We start from the raw sequence: 8,110 nt of genomic DNA, 5'->3' as shown, positions 1-8,110 counted from the left end.
GGGTTTGATTATTCATGAGGTGGGTTTAATTACAAGATGGTACTGATGATGATAGAAACCAGCTGTGCAGACAGGAAGCCGTGGCAGTGGCTGATGGGAGTTGTAGTAAGGTGACAGCAGGGTTAAAACACTGGCGAGGGCTCCCTCTGGTGGTCAGGGGTAGTAACTGAGGGTGGAACCATGACTCTAAGAACACAAGTGTGAACGCAAACCGAACTAGACAAGTGTGATAAAATAATTTTCTTGAGAAGTCTACCAGACAATCATGGTGAAAAAAACAATTGAAGCTGCTATCAAAGATTTTTAATGAGACAGATGGAAAAAAACAAGAAAACAGTAAATCTCTAATCATATTCCAAAGTATTTATTTTTTGTTGATTTTATTGCGGTATTTGTGGTAATGATTCCATGTTTCTGTCTAAAGCCAAATGTAACCTGGAATGGAGAAACTGAAGTTAGCATTTTAGCTAAGAGCTAGCTCCACTTGAATTGCTACAACTTCTGTTGAAGCTTGAAGTTACTTTGTTGTTGTTATTTATCTATTGATCATAATGTATTCTGTTTGTTTTGTCCATCCAGTCTACCTTTCTTTCTTTCAATGTAGCCTCGCAAATAGTTCCATTATCATGTTCTATGTAAATAATAGCAAGAAAAACCATCTAATGACCTGCAGACACTCTTCTCCACCAATCATAAACAATCTCAATGCCCACAACCCACTTTCTGGAGGGACAGAAAGCAAAAAAGCTATGAAAACATTTCTCCCTTTTAGTGGGTCTTGGTGCCGATTGTCTCACGAAAGCAGCTCTTCTCTTCCCACTCACTGCATCCCACACATTGCTGCTAGCATTGTGCACTCACATATACATCCACCCACATGGCCATTTCATCTGCAGAGGCAGCAGCCATGTTTTCTGTCTCTGTTTTTCTCACTGCTAATGTCTGTCTTTGACTGATATTCATCACCTCTCATTAACGGACCCATAAATGTGAAACCGCACAGGATCAGCGTGATATAAAGGGTTTCAGCTGGCTCTGGCTGCATTTATTTATTCAAGCAAATCTGACAGACGGTGTGCACATTTCTCACAACACGATGAGAAGGCAGGAAGTGATTTAACCCCTATTTGTCTCTTGTTTGTGCAAAGCAGATACATGCATTTGTACACGTGTATTTACATTTAGGGACACATTTACCTCTTAAGGGCGGCCAAATACTGGATGGAGTCCAAAAACAGCTTTCCTGTCCTCAGATATCACAAGGTTCTTGTCAAGATCTTCAGGAAAGATCCAAACAGCAAGTTGTTCCTTGGAGAAAAAAAAATCATAATAATTTATGCTTTTTGGCTTTTATATGTGAACATATCTTTTTATGTCAAATATATTTCTTTCTGTAAAAGAGAACACAAATAATTTATAGATAACTTTGTACTAATTCTCAAATAAATCAACTTTTTACAAGTAGAGGAGCTGATTAGATTGATACATTATTTATACAAATTGTGTATTATGTGGTGCAAAGCACTAATTTTTGCATGGATGTACCAAAGGCAGAATACTATTATTTGTATATTACACATATTTGAAAATCTTGGATTTTTTGTGGCAAACATGCTTTTCTGGTATATCCACTCCAAATTTGATGCTTTTACCACAAAATGTAATATTATTTTAATAACAAGTTCCACTGAGACACAAAAAACAGGAACATTTTTCAATAGGACTAAATACTGAAACAACAAACGTGCAATTTGATGATTATGGTCTTTAGATTGTCAACAGTCCACAGCTATTCTTTTTGGTTTGTCAGGATAAAGTGAAAACACAGTGGGCCAGTTCTCAAAGTATTACATCACAAAGACGTACATTAGTCTAGTCATTTCTAAATGTTAGCATCTTAATGAAGCTGAGCAGGGAGCTTTTGGTGCCATCGTATTTTCTACATCACAAATAAGCTCTTTCCAACAGGATTTTTTTCATCTGCTACTGATTCACAACAATTTGAATAAAGAAATACTAAGAAGCACAATTTTAAGCTAAATTTCTTTCATATATGTCCCAACATCAAAACTGCAATAAATAAAAGTTATAATATTGTTTTATAGTATTGTTTTTTTTTTCCTTTGCAGCTAACAGCAAATTAAAAGCTGCACGGTACTACAGCGCTCCAGTCTGGATTTCTTATTTTTATGTTATGCCTTCTTTTCCCTTCCCAAATTATTGTCTTTACCTTAAGAAATAGTAGTGGAAAAAAAGAGTTTAGAACTGGTCACTTGTCGCTTGGGGAATAAAATACATATAACACTTTTCTTACAATCAACACTAAACTTGTGAAATATGCATTAATGAAAGGTTTGTTGCTGTTTTCTTTCATTAAATAAGCCAACTCAAATGTGCGAGGTTTGTTCGTCCTCATCTGTTTATGAGTCACAACAGAAACATTTAAAAAGGTAAAAAAAAAAAAAAAAAAAGAAAAACTATGACAAAACATTACATTTTGTGATAAAAATGTAAAAAGCTTTTTTTTATTTTTTTTTTTTATTTAGACATGTTTTCAATATTCTGGATGTTTCTACACAGTCACAAGTGTTTGATACTCTGTCTCTGCAACAGTTTCTTTTATAAATTATTCAGGTTTACTTCAGGAGCTTTTTGATATGTACTCTTATTCAGTCATTTGTAGGAAGGGTTAGGGTTAATAGTACTTTACTCAGAAAACTAGCAGCTTAACACGAAAATTAGACATTCATGGCCAAACTCCAAAGAAAAAGAAAGAGTTGAAAAACTGGTCAATTCAGTTTTCAAGACGGCATCCAGTACGACTGAAAATTCAAACTGTAATTGTTATTGACGATCTGGTTAGGACGGCGTTACTCTTTAGTAGTTTATCCTCATATCTAAACAATCTAATGTAGGACGTCAAAAATATTTAATATATTAACTTCACATTTACAGTACAATTTCTGAAAAGCTTTGCTTCTCTAACATACGTTTATAAACTGTTTTGTATTTTTGTTCATTTATGTTATTTTTTTTAAATAGCAAAAGAAAAAGCAATAAACTGTCTTCAAGATTTGTGTACTTAATTTTCCATGAAACTGGTGCTGTAGTTTCTAAAGTGATGACTCATGACAATATTTATACTACTTTTATCAGAAAATGTGACAAAGTGATGAAATTAAGCTGATATAACGTTTTACTATTATTTTAAAAGTCTTTAAAAGTCTATTATTTTAAAAGTAATTCAAATAAATTTAAAGTATTTTAAATTTAAAGACCAGATAGACTCACTAAACATAACCAAAATGATCGTTATAGTCTTTATCCTATTTTATTTTCAGTTTTTTCCTCACAGTTTCACTTTTTTTTACTTACATCCACGTCAATTATTTTATATTTTTACTTTCCAGTTTTCCACAACCATCCCCCTAATAATTACTTTTGTAATAATGTTATATACTGCTTATTTATTTTTGTTAGCACATAGGTGGGCAGTTGAAACACAAAAGCTCCACCAAAGTGAAAGTTCATATTTAACATGAAAACAGGAAATAAATGGAACAAAAGGGAAATTTACGGTCCAAATTTTCATGTGAATTTCACTACATTTAATAGGTGTGGAGGCAGGCCAGTAGTTTATGTGCAATGTTATTCACATCCAGGTCACTGTAAAAATCATTTGTTCTTAAAATAGCAAATGATAGATATAATAGAAACTAAACATTAAACAAAAGTTAGTTTCTATGTGGCTGAAAAACACTTGCGTATCTCAATGAAAATGGCTCATCATTAGATGCAATTTTCTGCCCTCTATTAACAGCCCGACTATAATTATGTCCGGCCAAGAGTTTCCAATCAAAATGCAAATGAAAGGCCTTGATGTAAAATGCCATAAGTAATGGAAAGCAAGGCTAAAATGTGAGTAAAATTAAAACTGTGCTGAGCGACATGCGTCACAGGCAAAGTCGGAGAGAACAAGACAAGTTTCTGTAAATCTAAATTAATATGGAGACTTTACAACAACAATTTAACCTTAAAATTCTTCTAATTAAACTAGTGTGAACTTAAATGAGTATAAAATGCTTTTTTCTACCTTCATTAAGGCCCAAAGTGCTTTACCATACCTAATCCCTTTCACCCATGCACACATAATCAAACAATGATAGTGGCAGAGCTGCTGTGCATCCTCTCTGGGTGGGGGGAGAGCTTCTGCCCCAGGTGGAGGAGTAGGGCTCTGTAGGGCGGCTGGGCACTCCATTAGAGATAGGCTGAAAAGCTGGGTCACCTGGACGGAGCTCAAAGTAGAGCCGCTGCTCGAACATATCAAGAGGAGCGGCTGAGGTCGCTCAGGCATCTGGCTCAGACGACTCCTCGACAGCTTCCTGAGGAAGTGCTTTGGGCATCTCCCACCAGACATTAATCCAAATTCTTCCCCTATCCTTCCTATTGTAGGGGAATTTGGAGGGGTAGGGGTTTTCAAAATAGTTTTCTTAAGGGGTAGGCATAGGAATACTCTGTATCAAAATTGGAAATATTTGGCTGTTGTTCATTGAAGAGTGGGAGGGCATTCCCATAATGAGTGTCTGCAGAACGGAAGTGGAGCCAAAGTTATCGAGATCAATCTTGTATAAAGAAGTACTGGAAGTGATGGGACCGTACATTCTCACTTCCAACTCGTCATGTATGGACGTTTTGTTCGGGTCCCCTCCGCATCACTTTTTGATGCTTCGGATGTTCCCAACTCATCAATTTCTGACATGTTGACTGTTTGTTTTTTGACTTACTTGATTTTTTTTTACTTAAATCACAAGTCCCCCCTAAGACTCGGTACCGGACACGGTACAGAGCGCGGTACCAGTACCGGATCAGGGTTGAGGAACTGGTACTCTAAAGCCTCGCTTCCACTGAGTAGTCCATTTCGGAAGGAGTAGTAAGGGACTGACCAGTTAATTTTGTTGAGCATTTTCACTTAGTTAAGCCTCACTTCCACTGAGCGGTTTGTTTTGACGGCACACGGTCGCTAGCGTGTCATTGCATCACTGTCGCACAATGACTAGAAAAGCATCAACATTCCAGCATCTCATCTTTTTTTTGCTTTACTTCTGGTACATCGTGTTTAACAGGAATTTAATATTGTTTGTAAGAAGATTGCAGGCAGCTGAGAAGAATACCGCCGTAAAGAGAAAAACGGAAAACTGTGATTTCTAATGTTGTCATCACTTTCTGCCAATCATTGGGTGGCAAAAGCAACTCCGCCCCAACTGTCCTGTTCTATTTTTCTATGGGATGGGGATCCTCAAGAGGTATGGGTCGGAACTGTTTAATGGGTCAATTTAACAATGGATATGCTCCAAATACCGGATCAAACCGTACCGTACCGGACTGCTCAGTGGAAGCAAGGCTTAAGCTGATTAGCATCTCAGGCCTGGTACAAAGTGGCCCTCGGACCAGTACCAGTTTGTAGCCTGTAGGTTGGGGACTCCTAATTTAATGGGAACACCCAAAACATCAAAAAGTGAGGCGGAGGGGGCCAGAACCATATGTCCATAAAAGACGAGTTGAGAGTGAGAATGCGTTGGATGGAATGGTCCACACAGAGCCCTGATCTCAACACTGTCAGGTGTTACTAAGATACCAAAAACAAGCCTACACCCACAGACGATCTGAGATTAGCTCTCCGAGATGTTTGGAACAACCTTCAAAAGCCACAAGTGTTCGTAGAAGAATTTATGCTGTTTTGAAAACAAAGGGTGATCACACCCCATCAAATTCTAATTTGATTAGTCTTTTGTTCCTTTAATATTTAGCAGATTAATGCAAATTAATGATCAACACTTCCAGTTTTAAAAGCAATAAAAGGATTTTTAAGTTTATATTTACATTTACGAATGAAAAAAGGGGCAAAAACATAGGCAACCCTAAACACCCAAACTAGACAAGGATGTAAACTATTTACAATATTAAATATAATTTTTCTGAACGAATGTGACAAATTATTCCCTGAAAATTCTGTTTCTCTCCTTATATTGTGTCAGCATGCGTTTAGCATGTCCAGAAGGATGCTGAAGTTAGTGGTTTCAGTCACAAACGGGATCCATGAAGCCTGTTGTGAATCAATCTTAGTTTGATTCTCAATTCTAACAAAGACGTCACTCTTTCTTTCCCTCTTTTCGCTGTCAACTTAATCTGGTCTGAAATCATAGGAAGTAAACATTTTTCAGAACTTTACAGTTATTATGCATCAGTCGAAAACTCAACAGAAAACAAGAAAGGATTAATCAATTAAAAGCTTCAAAAGTTAAGTATCAGATGAAAAGAAACATTTATTTCAAAAAGAATAAATTAGAAAAACAATGACGCCTATGGAAAATGTCATCATTCTTTTTGTTTTCAATGCATCAATATGAGTATAAGTGCAAAGTCTGCACAGAAATCCTCCAGTGTCTTTTAATGTTGCCCTCCTCTTTTTGCCCTTTTTTTAATGCAACTTTACTCACACAAACTGCCACCTGATCATGCAGACTCACACACTGAGAAAGTATACAAGCGCTGAGAGTGCTTTGTTATGTCCCCTGAGACAGCGCTTCCAGCAGTCACCTGTCAGCCCGCATGCTAATGCAGTCTGCAGAGGACTGTGTGCAGCTTTCACCTGCTTAGAAGATGCACCTGATGGACTTATGGGAGGATTAGAAAAAATGTGCTGATTCGGTGAGGGTTTGAAGAGCAAAAGTTTTCGTCTTTGGATTATTTAGTGAAACTGTAAAATTAGCCTTAAGGCAGTTTGAATATGGATTGCAACTTTGAATAAAGTTTCAATTTTTAATGACAATTTTCTCTGCAAGCTAAGGCCTTTACAACCTGGCTGCATCAATTTTAGAGGAGACAGTTTGGGCTTTAAGGTCTGCTCTGGTACTGAGATCAACAACTGTGGTGGGAATACCGTGTCATATTGAGTGAAAAGTTGAATATGGAAACAGGTGTTAAAGCAAGTTTTTAAAGTAGTTGAGAGGAAGTGATCACTACAGAATTGAAAGTTAAGGAGGAATAAAGGGTGGCTCCATCATCTTCTGGATCTGTCGTGTGTTTTGCTCAACACATTGATTTTGCCCTCAGGATGAGCTGTCATGGCATTTCTGTTTGATCAGTTTGACTTCTCCACCCGTTCCAACATGTGTGCTCACATTTCTTCACCTTTTTTTCCAATTTCTCTGTTGCTCTGGACTGTTGTACTTAAAGTTCTTCACCTCTGCTTCCTGTAACCTCACCGTTCCACCTGAGTTCCTCTCATTTACACACGGATATTCTGTCTTGCTGTGGCTGACCTTCATGACTCTCCTTTCCAGAGCAAACTTCCACCTCTCCAGATGTTCCTCCACCTGTTCCTCCTTCTCACTAAAGATCGTCTGAAAACATTGGATTCTTGTCTGGCCTCACCTGTCAGTATGTATATCACCACTGTATCACAGGGTGGATTTTTATTTTTTGTAAATGTTTTACTTGTGTTTTTTTACTCTTACTTCTGTTTTAATTTTGAGCCAACTTTCAACAGACCAACGTGTCGGAGCGCGGCTGCGGGGTCAAAAAAGGAGTATTCCCAGGGAACTTTAATATTTGTTTTATGTGTTCTCTTAGACTGGGTTCAGACTGCGTGCTCCTCGCATCATGATGGAGTGGACTTTTAGGGCCTGGATGCTTTTATTTACCAATTTTTTCTTTTTTTTCCTGTGCACAATAAACTTTCCTCTACCCCCTGGAACTCATGTACCTGGTCGTCCTGATACTTGCACAGCACCCAATGTAAAAAGAACCTACCTACATGACAACTGCAAACAAGAAAGCTCTCAAATCTGATCCTTGGTGCAGTCCTAGCTCCACTTTGGTCAAAGTGAAGTCTCATGCAACATACTTGTCGTACTTTCCCATCAAACCACAGTTCTTCTCTTCGTATTCTGTTATTGATTTTCTCTAGACCCACAAAGACACAATGCCACCAAGTCTGACCTGTCTTCTTCTTCTCCAGCACCATCCACAGAGCAAATGTTGTATCTGTGGTTGTCTTTCTCTGCATGAAGTCATACTGTTGCTCATACATCCTCACTTACGACCTCAG

General features: G+C 37.6%; 1 protein-coding gene across 7 annotated transcripts in view; it reads right to left on the bottom strand.

The window, feature by feature from the left end:
• Positions 1–1,338, bottom strand: part of map2 (microtubule-associated protein 2) — a gene marked incomplete at its 3' end in the record, with an annotated part of 45,964 nt that extends 44,626 nt beyond the window's left edge. For all 7 annotated transcript variants that reach the window (XM_024287225.2, XM_024287228.2, XM_024287224.2 and 4 more), the window contains 1 exon segment: positions 1,198–1,338.
• Between the last annotated feature and the right edge of the window lie 6,772 nt (positions 1,339–8,110).

This window comes from Oryzias melastigma, linkage group LG21 (genome assembly GCF_002922805.2).
Source record: "Oryzias melastigma strain HK-1 linkage group LG21, ASM292280v2, whole genome shotgun sequence".
In the NCBI taxonomy this organism is placed as follows: Eukaryota; Metazoa; Chordata; class Actinopteri; order Beloniformes; family Adrianichthyidae; genus Oryzias; species Oryzias melastigma.
This window is presented reverse-complemented; position numbering and strand designations above follow the sequence as displayed.